Source organism: Eleutherodactylus coqui, chromosome 6, assembly GCF_035609145.1.
Source record: "Eleutherodactylus coqui strain aEleCoq1 chromosome 6, aEleCoq1.hap1, whole genome shotgun sequence".
Classification (NCBI taxonomy): Eukaryota; Metazoa; Chordata; class Amphibia; order Anura; family Eleutherodactylidae; genus Eleutherodactylus; species Eleutherodactylus coqui.
Genome location: NC_089842.1, coordinates 169,532,720 through 169,546,241, shown reverse-complemented (window position 1 = coordinate 169,546,241; position 13,522 = coordinate 169,532,720).

The following is a 13,522-nucleotide window of genomic DNA, read 5'->3' as shown; positions in this document are numbered from 1 at the left end:
CACGCACATAACAATATACAGGCATGCAGAAGAACCAAACCCTAGGGTGAAGGGATACCAGCTTACTCTTGCAGAAGGGCTGGTGTATATATATATGCAGCAGACCTGTGGGGATTGATAGGCAGGAGGAACTCCACACCCAGCCAGCTCAATTATCACTCACCTGTGAAGGTGTGCTCCTGGAACCCTGTAGAACAATAGAAACCTGACAGACAATAGGCAGCAGATAGGCAACATGTTTAAAATTAGCCTGTCGTCGTCTGTTGTCCCTTCTCTGATTGTGATCAGAAGAACTTGCTTTGGCCAGGATGGTGGGTGATAGAGGCTCTGGTGACCCTTGTGCCCTCGCTATAATCTATCCCTTTTTAGTGACAGAAGAAAAACTGTTTTATACATCTAAGGCCCCCTGTCCACGGGCGAGGTGGAATATCGCTAGCGATAGTCTGCCACCAGGGAGCAGGGGAGAGAACTGACAGTTCTCTGCGGTGAGCCTATCTGACAGATAGGCTCACCGTGGAGAATCATGGCATGCCGCGATTTGAGTCCTGTGAGCTGGCTGGGTGTGGAGTTCCTCCGGCCAGCCAATTCCCACAGGTCTGCTGCATGTATATATACAAGCCCTTCTGCAAGAGGAAGCTGGTATCCCTTCACTCTAGGGTTTGGTTCTTCTGCATGCCTGTACATTGCTATGAGTGCGAAGAATCGCTATGATTCTCCACTCGTGGTCAGCGGGCTGCATTTTCCATAGCAATGCTATGGAAAGCATGCACTAAATACACAGGTTGATTCATCCTCCACCCAACCTGCTTTTTATATATTTTACTTGTTTATAGAGTGTGATGTATTCAAAACTGTCTGCAGCAGTCATGATGATTTTCTCTGTGCAAAACTGAGACAAATATCAGCTATGTATTTTGCTGCTGGGTGTGTATTTTCTTGGCTTTCCAAAGTCAATAAATAGAGCACCGCAGAGCACTAAGGGCTCATGCACACAACCGTGTTTTCACAGTGTGTCAAGCTGTAAAAAAAAAAGCCCAGTGAGAGTGGCCTAATTAATTAGGTTGCTTTATTATCCTGTAAAGCTTCCCAGGGTTTTTTTGAAAATCCAGAACCCCTACTAAGGTGCCACCGCAGGCCATTATGTAAATAATGTATCTCTGTAGCCCTTACGTAAGGTTAGGGCTGCACACCATCTCCTAAGATCCCCAGGAAAATTGCTGCTTTATTGCAGTTTGCTCCATAACCTCATTGCTTCTCTATAGGAAAAAAGATCATCAGTGACTGTGTCTGTTGAACCAAAAAAAAGTTTTTTAATCCAATTTTTTTTCCAATGGGTGCCAGGCCACTTGCACTTTTTTCCTTATATATAAACATTAACGTTGAAGCCCAAGTCACTGTAATTCTATGTTACGTGTGCTGCTGGGATCTGTAGTACTAAGGTTACTAGCAGTACCGCTCCATAGGTTAGGGTTAATTGAGCTGGCCGGGTGTGGTATTCTCCAGCATCACATATAAACCCAGCTGTTGTCAGTGGTTAATGCTGGTCTTGTACAGTTTGGATGTATCTGTTTTGTTCACACTCAGATCTGTGTTTGCATGTAAGTCAATTGTGTCTCTCTGCTTCCCTAAAGACAATTTGGACACCTGTAGTCCTAGTCTGCAGCACATGCAGCTCCGCTTCCTCCCTTCCCCTGACAGGTGCGGCCTCCAAACGTCTTATGTCTTGCTCTGTGTGTCAGTTGGTGGATCCCTGACACAGTTCTCTATGTCAGCTCGGTGGCTGACTGTCTATTCCTCCCTGGTATGAGGACACTTGGACTTGCTGTGGAGTTTCATCTGTGTGCATGTGAGCTCTGAGTGGAGTCTGTGTGGTTTGCACTATATGGTAGAGTCCGTGCCCTGTTCTGTCCTGTGGCAGCTTGCTGTGTGATCTGTGTCCTGTTCTGTCCGGTTGCAGCTTGCTGTGTGATCTGTGTCCTGTTCTGTCCTGTTGCAGCTTGAGGAGTGATCTGTGTCCTGTTCTGTTGCAGCTTGCTGTGTGATCTGTGTCCTGTTCTGTTGCAGATTGCTGTGTGATCTGTGCCCTGTCCTGTTGCAGCTTGCTGTGTGATTTGTGTGCTGTTCTATCCTGTTGCAGCTTGCTGTGTGATCTGTGTGCTGTTCTGTCCTGTTGCAGCTTGCTGTGGGATCTGTGTGCTGTTCTGTTGTGTTGCAGCTTGCTGTGGGATCTGTGTGCTGCTTTGTCCTGTCACAGCTTGCTGTGTGATCTGTGTGCTGTTCTGTCCTATTGCAGCTTGCTGTGTGATCTGTGTGCTGTTCTGTCCTATTGCAGCTTGCTGTGTGATCTGTGTGCTGTTCTGTCCTGTTGGAGCTTGCTGTGTGATCTGTGTGCTGTTCTGTCCTGTTGGAGCTTGCTGTGTGATCTGTGTGCTGTTTTGTCCTGCTGCAGCTTGCTGTGTGATCTGTGTGCTGTTCTGTCCTGTTGCAGCTTGCTGTGTGATCTGTGTGCTGTTCTGTTGTGTTGCAGCTTGCTGTGGGATCTGTGTGCTGTTCTGTCCTGTTGCAGCTTGCTGTGGGATCTGTGTGCTGTTTTGTCCTGTCACAGCTTGCTGTGTGATCTGTGTGCTGTTCTGTCCTATTGCAGCTTGCTGTGTGATCTGTGTGCTGTTCTGTCCTGTTGGAGCTTGCTGTGTGATCTGTGTGCTGTTCTGTCCTGTTGGAGCTTGCTGTGTGATCTGTGTGCTGTTCTGTCCTGTTGCAGTTGCTGTGTGATCTGTGTGCTGTTTTGTCCCGTTGCAGCTTGCTGTGTGATCTGTGTGCTGTTCTGTCCTGTTGCAGTTGCTGTGTGATCTGTGTGCTGTTTTGTCCTGTTGCAGCTTGCTGTGTGATCTGTGTGCTGTTCTGTCCTGTTGCAGCTTGCTGTGTGATCTGTGTGCTGTTCTGTCCTGTTGCAGCTTGCTGTGTGATCTGTGTGCTGTTCTGTCCTGTTGCAGCTTGCTGCGGGATCTGTGTGCTGTCTTGTCCTGTCACAGCTTGCTGTGTGATCTGTGTGCTGTCCTGTCCTATTGCAGCTTGCTGTGTGATCTGTGTGCTGTTCTGTCCTGTTGGAGCTTGCTGTGTGATCTGTGTGCTGTTCTGTCCTGTTGGAGCTTGCTGTGTGATCTGTGTGCTGTTCTGTCCTGTTGCAGTTGCTGTGTGATCTGTGTGCTGTTTTGTCTTGTTGCAGCTTGCTGTGTGATCTGTGTGCTGTTCTGTCCTGTTGCAGCTGGACTGCTGGTTAGTGTAGGGACGAGCAGTATAGCCAGGAGCCTTGAAGTGGCCCGCTAGCTCCCATGTTTTGATCAAAATGTCAACTAATACCTGGTATTTATATTCAGCTTATCATCTATTACTAGTGGTTGCATTTTTGTATGCTGTGTTTTCTGGCTCTGTGTGTCCTGTTGTTCTGTCCCTGTCATGTGACATGTGTTGTATCCTGCTTTGGTGGCATGGTTCCTAAGAGCAGCTAGGGCCCAGATCCGAAGACCGCCGGGCAATGTCCCCGCTCAGGTAGGGCCACGTCATCCTCCCTGTAGTTCAGGGTCAGTTGCCTGAAACCTGTTTGTATCCATCTCTCTTTGGTCACGATCGTGTGGGCCCCGTGCTTAGTTTGCCCACACGATCGTAACATTCTAAATGTTAACACTGCTACTAAAGGAGAATATAGCGGCTCACACAGAGTGGCTAGGTGTGTGTCATACACTTCCATTGTGACTGTGTGACACTCTGCAAGTTGTTTGTGCATGTAGATTTCCTGCAACAGATCTTGGAGCTTCTGTTCCAGCATATATTATGCATAGTAACCATCTTTTAGAAAACCATGTATCAATGCAATTTTTGGTGGTTGTCTCAAATATGTCTATTTTTGTGAACTTAGTACTTTTGCAATAAACTTCCTTTTGAAAAAAAAAACAGAACTTCTAGTTTCATTTGCCAATCCAAGGGAAAATTCCACTTCTGGCGCCAGCTGTCCTGGGAAGCTGGAGGTCTCATATCTACCCATTTCAGAGTACTGTCCTTTAAGAATGCAGGTGGTTAACATAACATACCAAATGATTTTTAACCCCCTAGGCCTCATGTCCACAGGTAAAATTCATTTTCAAAATCAGAGCGGGTCTCCCATGCGTGTGATCCGCACCCATAGGGAATCATTGGGCACCCGCAGGTAATTAAATACCTGTGGATGTCGCCTGTGCGGGAAAACACCCGCAGAATGCTCCATTTTCTGCGGTTTTCCTGCACGTACGGCTTCCATTGAAGCAAATGAAAGCCGTCCGAACCGTGACACAGCCGCCGATGACACTGTGGCTGTGCCGTGGATCCACAGGAAAACAGGAGTTTAAAAAAAATTTAAAAAGGCTCGGCGCATGCACGCATCGCGCCGCCAGCGTCCCGAGCGCATTCGCCGTGCAGAACATCCAGCAGCGACAGAGCAGCCCCGTGCCGCGTCTGGACAGGTGAGTAAATGTAATTTTTGGCCTCATAGCTGCGGGCATGGCTGGAAACCGTTGCGGGGTTTTTCCTCTGGAATCCATGCGTGCCTGTGGACATGAGGCCTTAAGGAGCATGCCACTTTTTTTGCCTCCCATTTTCATCCATTTTTAATTTATCCGGTGACATAGCCACATGAGGGCTTGTTTTTTGCAGTTGTATTTTTCAGTAGTACCATATCATATATAGAAAACATTTAAAACAATTAAAACAGTTTTATTTAAGGGAACTTAAACGTGCAATCGTTTGATCGCTTATACAATATACTACAAAACTTCAGTATTGCAGTAAATTGTATTTCATGGTCAGAGCATAATAAGCAAACATCCACGGCAGCCATGTGGACCTTCACATGGCCCCAGGCTGCCATAAATAACCAGAAAAACATAATAAACTCTCACAAAATATATAAAAATAGGTATCAATCTTTTTTAGTGACCAATTAAACACTTTACAAAAATTTACAAAATAGGAGATAAGGGAGCTTAACCCCCTTTTTTTCCCATTTTCGTTTTTTCCTTTATTTATCCATCGACGTCGCTGTATGGGGGCTTGTTTTTTAGGGACGAGTTGTATTTTTTACTTTTAAAAGTATTTTTCACTTTCAAAAAATTCTAAGTGGAGTAAAATGAAAAAAAACCCCGACATTCCACCATCTTTCAGTGCGTCCTGTTTCTACGGCGCACAAACTGCAACAAAAACAACATGATAACTTTATTCTATGGGTCAGTACGATTACTACTTTACCAAACTTGTATAGTTTTTTTTTACTGTACTACTCTTTTTTTTTTTCCAAAGACATTTTATTTGTTTCAATTATTTTCTGCTGCCATCTTCTGCACACAATAACTTTTTTATTTTTCCGTCGACGTAGTTCAGCGGTGGCTCATTTTTTGCGGGATGTCCGGTAGTTTATGTTAGTAATTTGGAATACATACGGCTTTTTGATCGCTTTTCATTGCGTATTTTCTGGGAGACAGGGTGACTGAAAAAGTGCATTTTTGGCGCTCTTTATTTTTTTTTTTTCGGACGACGTTCACCGCGAGGGTAAATAATGCTCTACTTTGATAGATCGGACTTTTACGGACGTGACAATACAAAATATGTATTTTTTTATGATTTAAAATATCATATTTATAGATATGGCAAAAGGGGGTGATTTAAACTTTTATTCCTTTTTTTTTTTTACAATTAATAAAACTTTATTGATCCTTTTTCACTTTTTTTTAAGCCTCCCCCTGGGGATCTACAACATGCGATGCTTTGATCGCTCCTGCAGTATGATGTAATGCTATATAATTACGTCATACTGCATTCTGACAAGCAGCCTATCAAGCCACCCCATGGTGATGGCTTGATGGGCAGTCTCCCAAGGCAGCCCTGGGGCCTTTCAGAAGGCCCCCGGCTGCGATGACACCTACACGGCTCCTCTGATCTCATCGCATGGGGGCCGTACGGGACCCCTGAACATCATTCAGGGGATTTAAATGCCGCTGCCAAATGTCACCGGCATGTAAAGGGTTAATAGCCATGATCAGCTGCACGGCTGATAGCAACTGTTGCCCTCGGATGTCACTGTAATAAACAGCTGATGCCCGCGCTGTATGAAGAGGTCGCCCCGCGACCTCTCTTCATACATACCCCGACGCTCCAGGACGTAAATTTTGTCCTGGAGTGGGAAGGGGTTAAAAGACAACCCCTCAAGAGATACAAAGACAGTGACCATCCAGTAAAAGTAGAGAAGATTAAATATCTGCAGTATGCACGAGAATATGTATCAGGGAGTCATGGCAAAGAGCAAGTACCGCCCCATAATAATAATAACCTTTATTTGTGTGGTGGCAACTTATTCTGCAGCCTCATCATATAGACGCCATCGAAGATGCTCATGGATCTTGCGCTCAACGTACGCATCAGCGAGTAATGAATCTATGTTCAAAGATAAATTAATCCTAGCGAAAAGAAATTTGATTTCATAATAAACAATCCCCAGATTAAATGCCACAAACAATCTATATGGATCAAACATAATTACACATATAACCTCAGATACATGACATATAATAGACCAAAAATAATTACCAAATAAAATGTGACAAATCATATAGAGTATAACAATGTCAATAAGGCTGGGCTCACATAAGCCTGTTGTGAAACGCAGCGTTTTACTGTGGTGCGATCTGCGCGTGGCAACAATTTTTGACTGCGCATGATAGCATATTTCCCGCTTAGCGACGTTCGTATAAAGGCCGCACATACACAATGTAATTACGTACCCGTAGAGAACAATAGGGCTCTATCACGTGTAATACCCAGTAGCGTGAAACATGCTGCTTTCCTTTTTTCTGCGCATTATACGTCATGTATTTATGCAAGAATGGATGGATCAATGAAAATCAATGTACTTTCATTGACTCCATTCAGCGCATATTATGCGTGTGTATATTGTGCGCATAAAACATAATCAAATTACACTCATGTGAGGCTGCCCTAAGGTGAATGTCCATCACTTGGGGACATTTGCTTGTTGTGTTTCAACCCGCTGCAAGGGGGAACCAGATGGAGATATATATCTAAAAGGCAAATAACACATAATGATGGAGTATAAGAAATTAAAAATTCACACGACCTAAAATGACGCAGAACTTATTGGCCAACTTGGAAATCAATGAGAGTGCGTGTGCACGGTTTGCAACCAGTGGTCCGGCTGCATAATCCGCACTGACTTTTGTGGCTGACAGCGCTGGATGGGGAAGTCGGGTAAGAAATACCTCACTGGACTCCAGGGAGCTGGCCGTATGAGCACTCTAACTTTGTTTATGGGGCTCTTACCTAGTGACAGGTTGCCTTTAAGAAAATTTTAGTAGATTTGGCGTAAATTACTTTTATCTGGCATAAAAGAACATCTACTTTCACTGGCATAAAAAACATCAGTCTGAGGGCTTTTTCACACAAGTGTTTTATCGAGGCTATTTTGCAACGATAAAACATTGGCCGAAAATTACGACCATCTGAAACTATTCCAATGCATTTGTTCAAGTGGGCAATTTTTTTTTGGTGCGTAAAATCGGCCAGACTGAAGATAGCGCACGCAGTGCACATTCCGGCCAGTCGCTTTTATGATGACCTGAAAAGTTAGGTCTGGACCTATCTTTTGCCGGAATACACCAGCCAGTCCTATAGACTCCTATGGGAGCCTATGAGAGCTGCCAGAAAAGGGAGGTGGGAGAGAGTTAAGCAGCGGCTCTGCTAAACTCCCTCCTCCTCTCCGCCCCTTACCGACTGCTAGCAAAGGGAGGGGATGGGACAAGAGATTAGCACACTAGCTCTGCTAAGCTCCTGTCTAGAGATGAGCGAACCTACTTGTTTCGAGTAATTACTCGATCGAGCGCCGCGATTTTCGAGTACTTCCGTACTCGGGTGAAAAGATTCGGGGGGCGGGGGGAGGCGTGGCAGAGCGGGGGGTAGCAGCGGGGAACAGGAGGGAGCCCTCTCTCTCTCCCTCTCTCCCCCACTCCCCGCTGCAACCCCCCACTCACCCACGGCGCCCCCCCGAATCTTTTCACCCGAGTACGGAAGTACTCGAAAATCGCGGCGCTCGGGCGAAGAAGGGGCGTGGCCGAGTACGCTCGCTCATCTCTACTCCTGTCCCATCCCACACCCTCCCTTTGCTGGCAGCTAGCCGTGTTAGTAAGCCAAGGTCGTGCTGTCGGGCATACATACCCTGCTGGGTAAGAGCAAAGTATACAGAGTAAGTTTTGCGGTTTGTGAGTTCGCAGTGAGACCATTACTATGCAGGACCAGATTCATTTGGAATTTAGGATCAGACAAGTTTGTTTTTTTTCTTTGTAACCCTCATCATTCCAGTAATCTATCTGTGCAGTTGGCTTTCCATAGTTTCAGGTGGTGACTGTGACATCAGGGGTGCAACTTCCTGGAGTTCTCACAGAAATGCTAGGAACCCATTTCAGCCTTCTGTAATTCAGAGGTTCTACCATTGGGACCACTTACTATAGTTTAAATTGGCCGCATTTGCAGAAATCTCTGAGGTGCAGTAGTATCTAACCAGTGGTAAACCACACACCTTCAGTGACAAATCACTTTGTTTTGAGACTACACCTTTGAAACAGAGAGTGAAATAAGAACGTATCAACAGGAAACCCAACAACAGAGGGCAGGATGCATGGATGGTAGTTTCACAGAAAGGACTAGCATTGTTCTCATCAAGATAATGCATAAACAATAGGTGTGTGCAGGTCTTGCTTCTTTCTAGTCTCAGATTTAAGAAGAGTTTACACACAGCACTACAATATAATATAGGGAATTAACCTAATCTTATATTATAATATAAAGTTACCAAAATCATTTTGTTTACAAGTAAGATTGAAGTTTCATGCCCTTAATTATTAGGATAAAATAAATGCCACATGCTTGAACCAACCACACTGCTACTTGGAGTCCTTACTTACGTAATATGGAGCAGTAGACACTCAGGAGTCACTCATACAGAATTTATGTACCTCCATTTAAAATCAGGGATACAGTAAAGGGCCTATAGAAGGCTACATGCACCATTTTTTGGATCCATACAACATAAAGGGGGCTTAGACATGAGATTAACCCTTTCCAATCCACTGTCTGACGTCTGAAGACATTATGATTTAAGGCTGTACAGCTTCGATGTTGGAAGACGTCCATCGGGGTTCTCTTACTGTATATTGCCAGCCGCTCTGCTGTTGGAGCCTATACAACGTGTCACCTCATGCAGTACTGGCTTTAGCCAGCAGATAGAGCCGTTGTATAATGGCAGAAAAAGAGTAGGCCCCCTAAGAAAACCAGGATACAAATTGGATTGGAAAGGGTTAAAGCTCATCATATCATGGATCCATATAATAAACAAGAGGGCTAAAGCAGGCCTTATATGAGATGAATGCTGATTTGTCTGTTATTTCTCCTGACTCCACTATAAATATGTATGCTTGGTGCCGCTACGGTAAATGAGTATCTTTATTCGTGGGGGAGAGGAAAGTAAGTCGCTGTCAGACACCTGTCGCAGTAGCTCATCTCTAGCAGGAACAGATTGAGAAATTCAACATGTGCTATCCCTCTTCCCCAACACTCCCCCCCCCCCCCCCCGGTTATGTCATCGGGGAACAGTCAGGAGGCGCCATACATGAGATCCCGGCCAACCCCACCTAAGTTGGCAAATTTGGCCGACTTCTGTTATGTGCACGGCCAGCTTGTCATGGTTGAAGGCATGAAACTATTGAGTTAGGTATCAATCACTCATTGGGGCTATTGCTCCTATAGATGCTTACATCTATAATGAATGGGTAAAATAATCAGATTGTGACAGCTTCTGATAGTCTTATGATTGATAGGACTTAATATATCTAAAAGTTGTACAATTTTTTCCTCTATAAACAAAACAAGACAAGACTATCCTCTATACAGTAGTGAAGTTGTAAGTCAGGAAGAGGTCTCCTCGATCATCGATACTGTTGAGACATCACATGACTATATATTGTAAGGTGCAGAACAGAACAGAAATCAACACTAATAACCTCAGGCATAATTATCAACTAGAGATAACATTTCCTGATGCCTCAGCAGTCTTCTAGACATTAGCATCATTTTTATTCTTCTTCCATGAGTCATGAAAACATAAATGTCTGATAAGATAGGGTTTTACTTCTTGCATCTGGGACTGAAAAAACCTTGTGCACAACATGCAGGGGGGTCGTTGTAAGCCACATCAAAACTTTGCTTATGTTACAAATGAAATCAAAATTGGTCAAAGCCACTGTCCATTTCCATGTGAATCTCAAATCTAAGGTACATGGGGACAGTCAGAAAGTCCCCAGACAGCAAATGTTTGGGGAAAGATTTCCACATGGCCAATCCTTTGTTCCCTCAGAAGGTAAGCTGCTGCTAGAGAGATCTGGATGTGGCTTATTACTTTGTTCCCATTAAAATGCATGCTAGGTCCTGCCAAGGGTTAATGTTTATGATGAAGTCAGGGGGGAAAGCTATCAGATATGTAAGGGGTTAACCGAATTAATGTGCCAGCCTAGAGTTAACATTGTAGATGCGACTAAGGATTTTCACAAATATAGTGAACAGGATCTTTGGCTCTGCCCTGAATGATATCACTACAAGGGAGTAGAGCCAAGAGAGTAAAAGCCAATTTAGACACAATGATTATCTCTCAAAATTTGCTCAAAAGCCATCTTTTGAGCGATAATCGGCGCGTCTTAAAGCTTGCCCATCGTGCACTTTTCATGCACTATTCGTTCATCATTGACTTCAAGCCAGCTTAAAGTCAGCGATGTGTCTTATCAGGACCGCATGCTGGGATCTCAGCGGGATAGCGCTGATAGCATTCTTTCAGCTGCAGTCCCGCTCAAACAATGGAGCTGAATGCAGATAGCAGACCTTCAGCTGTTATCTGCATTCAACGAAAGGCTTCATTTGCACGCTAATAAGCTACTGAGTAGCTACTCAGTAGTTTATGCAAAATGATCGCTAAAAACTGCCGTTCAAGTTATCGTTTGAATTCATTTTGAGCGATCATCTTTCCATGTAATAGGGCCTTTAGGAGCCTAAGCTCCTCATGTGACTGCAGCGGTGGCCATCTTAGAAAAAGAGCATATGTATCCGAAGAGTATAAAAGGAGTGCGACACAACAGTTTTGTGATGCAGCAGAGAGGACAGTCCTATGCAGTCAGCTAGCCCATCTATTGAAGTGGCAGAAGCTGCTAAGGGAGTGTGCAGTGTGCACATTCGTTTGATGATTGGTCACTCTGCTGGCGCAGCCATATACAAGTTAAGGCCCATTTAGACACAACGGTTATCACTCAAAATTCGCTCAAAAGCCGTCTTTTGAGCGATAATCGTTGTGTGTGACTGCACTGTGACATCGTGCAGTTGTCGTTAAGCCGCCGCTCATCGTCGTGTTTCAGCGTGCTCAAAGACGATGATGAGCCTTAGCAGGGATTCACAGCGGGATACAGCTGATACTATTGTTTCAGCTGTATCCCGCTCCCTGATCATAGGCTGAGTATGAAGAACAGAGCGGTCCAGCTTTGTTCTCCATACCCTGCACGAAGCGCTCCGCTGTATAACAGCTGGGCTCTCAGTGCAGAAAACATCTGGATGCAGAAGGCAAGCGGGGACACCTCGCTTGTGTTCTGCATCCTCCGTTCCGAGCGCTCGGCTGTATAAGAGCCGGGCTCTGTAGTGGGAAACAGCTGTATGCAAGAGACAAGCCGGGACACCCCGCTTATCTTCTGCATCCTCCATTTCGAGTGCCCGGTTGTATAACAGCCGGGCGCTGGAGCGGGTTAACAGCTGTATGCAGAAGACAAGCGGGAACACCCCGCTTGTCTTCTGCATCTTCCGCTCGCAATGCGAGGTGATCGCTCATCTTGAGCGATCATCTTGCGCTGTAAATGACACAAAGATGATCGCTCAAAAGTCGCTTGAGTGACATCTTTTGAGCGATTATCGTTGTGTCTAGATGGATCTTTAGCCCATATTGGCTGTTATAGTCATTCAAACTGGTCAATGACACCGAGTGAAGGACAAACAATCTTTCTGGGAATGAATGGAAAACCTTTTTTTCTGACTGTCAGACAAAAATATCAAACATGCCTGACTGTTTTCCACATGATGATTGTATATCATCAGCTGTTGATAAATATCACCCAATAAACACCCTCTTGGAAATTCTTACACTAATTCCATGTGTAAATAGTTCTTGATAAAACAAAGTGAGTCATTTAACCTTGAAGTGAGTGTCTGACATATACACTAATCTGCTGTGTGTTTGTCTATATAGACTTGAGAAGAATGCAGTAAAATCCAAAGTATTTCCTATGAATTCTTTCTCTATCTCTTGTAAGGAAAATGGACCACCATGTAGCATTGAGTCTCAGATACCCAAAAGCTGGATCCTCCTTTGGCAATCAATTAATATTAGATGCATTTCAAAGCTGTTTCCAAATGCACTTTAGATGAATAAAGAAAATCCAGGGTGGCAGGTGTTTATTTGGTCAGTTGGGGTGAAGCTTTGCAATAGGGCCGGCATGTGGGGGACCCTTACATGCAAGTGGATTAAAAGATGGAGCACACATTGCAGTAAGCAATAGGTTTTCTCACCAGCTGAATTAGCAGTACAGTCATTTACCTTGGCATACATTTCAGAATATTGCAATGCAGTTTCAAATACTTTCGCAGTGCTGCCTATACTACCCTGTTTCCCTGAAAATAAGACAAAGCATGATTTTCCAGAATTTTTTAGGATGCAAAATGATTTTTCAGGCTTTTTGAGAATGCTTGAAATATAAGCCCTACTCCAAAATTAAGCCCTGCTAACAGTTAATTTAAAAAGTCAATTTAAATAGTGTCCAGGCAGCTATACATGTAAAAAAGTTAAACCTTTTTGAACAAAAATTTATATAAGACACTGTCTTATTTTCGGGGGAACACGGTACTTGGCAACACTGTCTCTGCTTGCTTGTGGAAAAAAGTACAGTCTTTTTATGCTCACAGTCTCTTACTTGAATAACTCAATGGACACTCTCAACAGTTCTCAATGATATGCACTCACAGTCTTTTAATGGCGGACTTCCACTCTCTCCATAATGTACAGCAATGACAGTCCAACTGAACGGTCCTTTTATGCTCTAAGAGGCTCCAAGGACCCACTAGAAAATCTAATTTTTATTATTAAAAAATAACTTTTATTTATCCTATTAAAAATTGACAAACATATATGACAACAAAAATTTTTTTTAAAAAATAATGCCTCCGTTATCAATGCTGTGTTAGCAAAGAATAACAGTAATTTTGATATTTGTTATTTCTTTTGTGGAGGTATAAAAGTGTAATAGGGAACACCCTGAAATTGGTCTGTTACCCAGAGATACAAGGGTCACAGAGTAACCAGTTGGCCCAGATTCGGCCTTGACTGTATTAAGGAATAAACCGA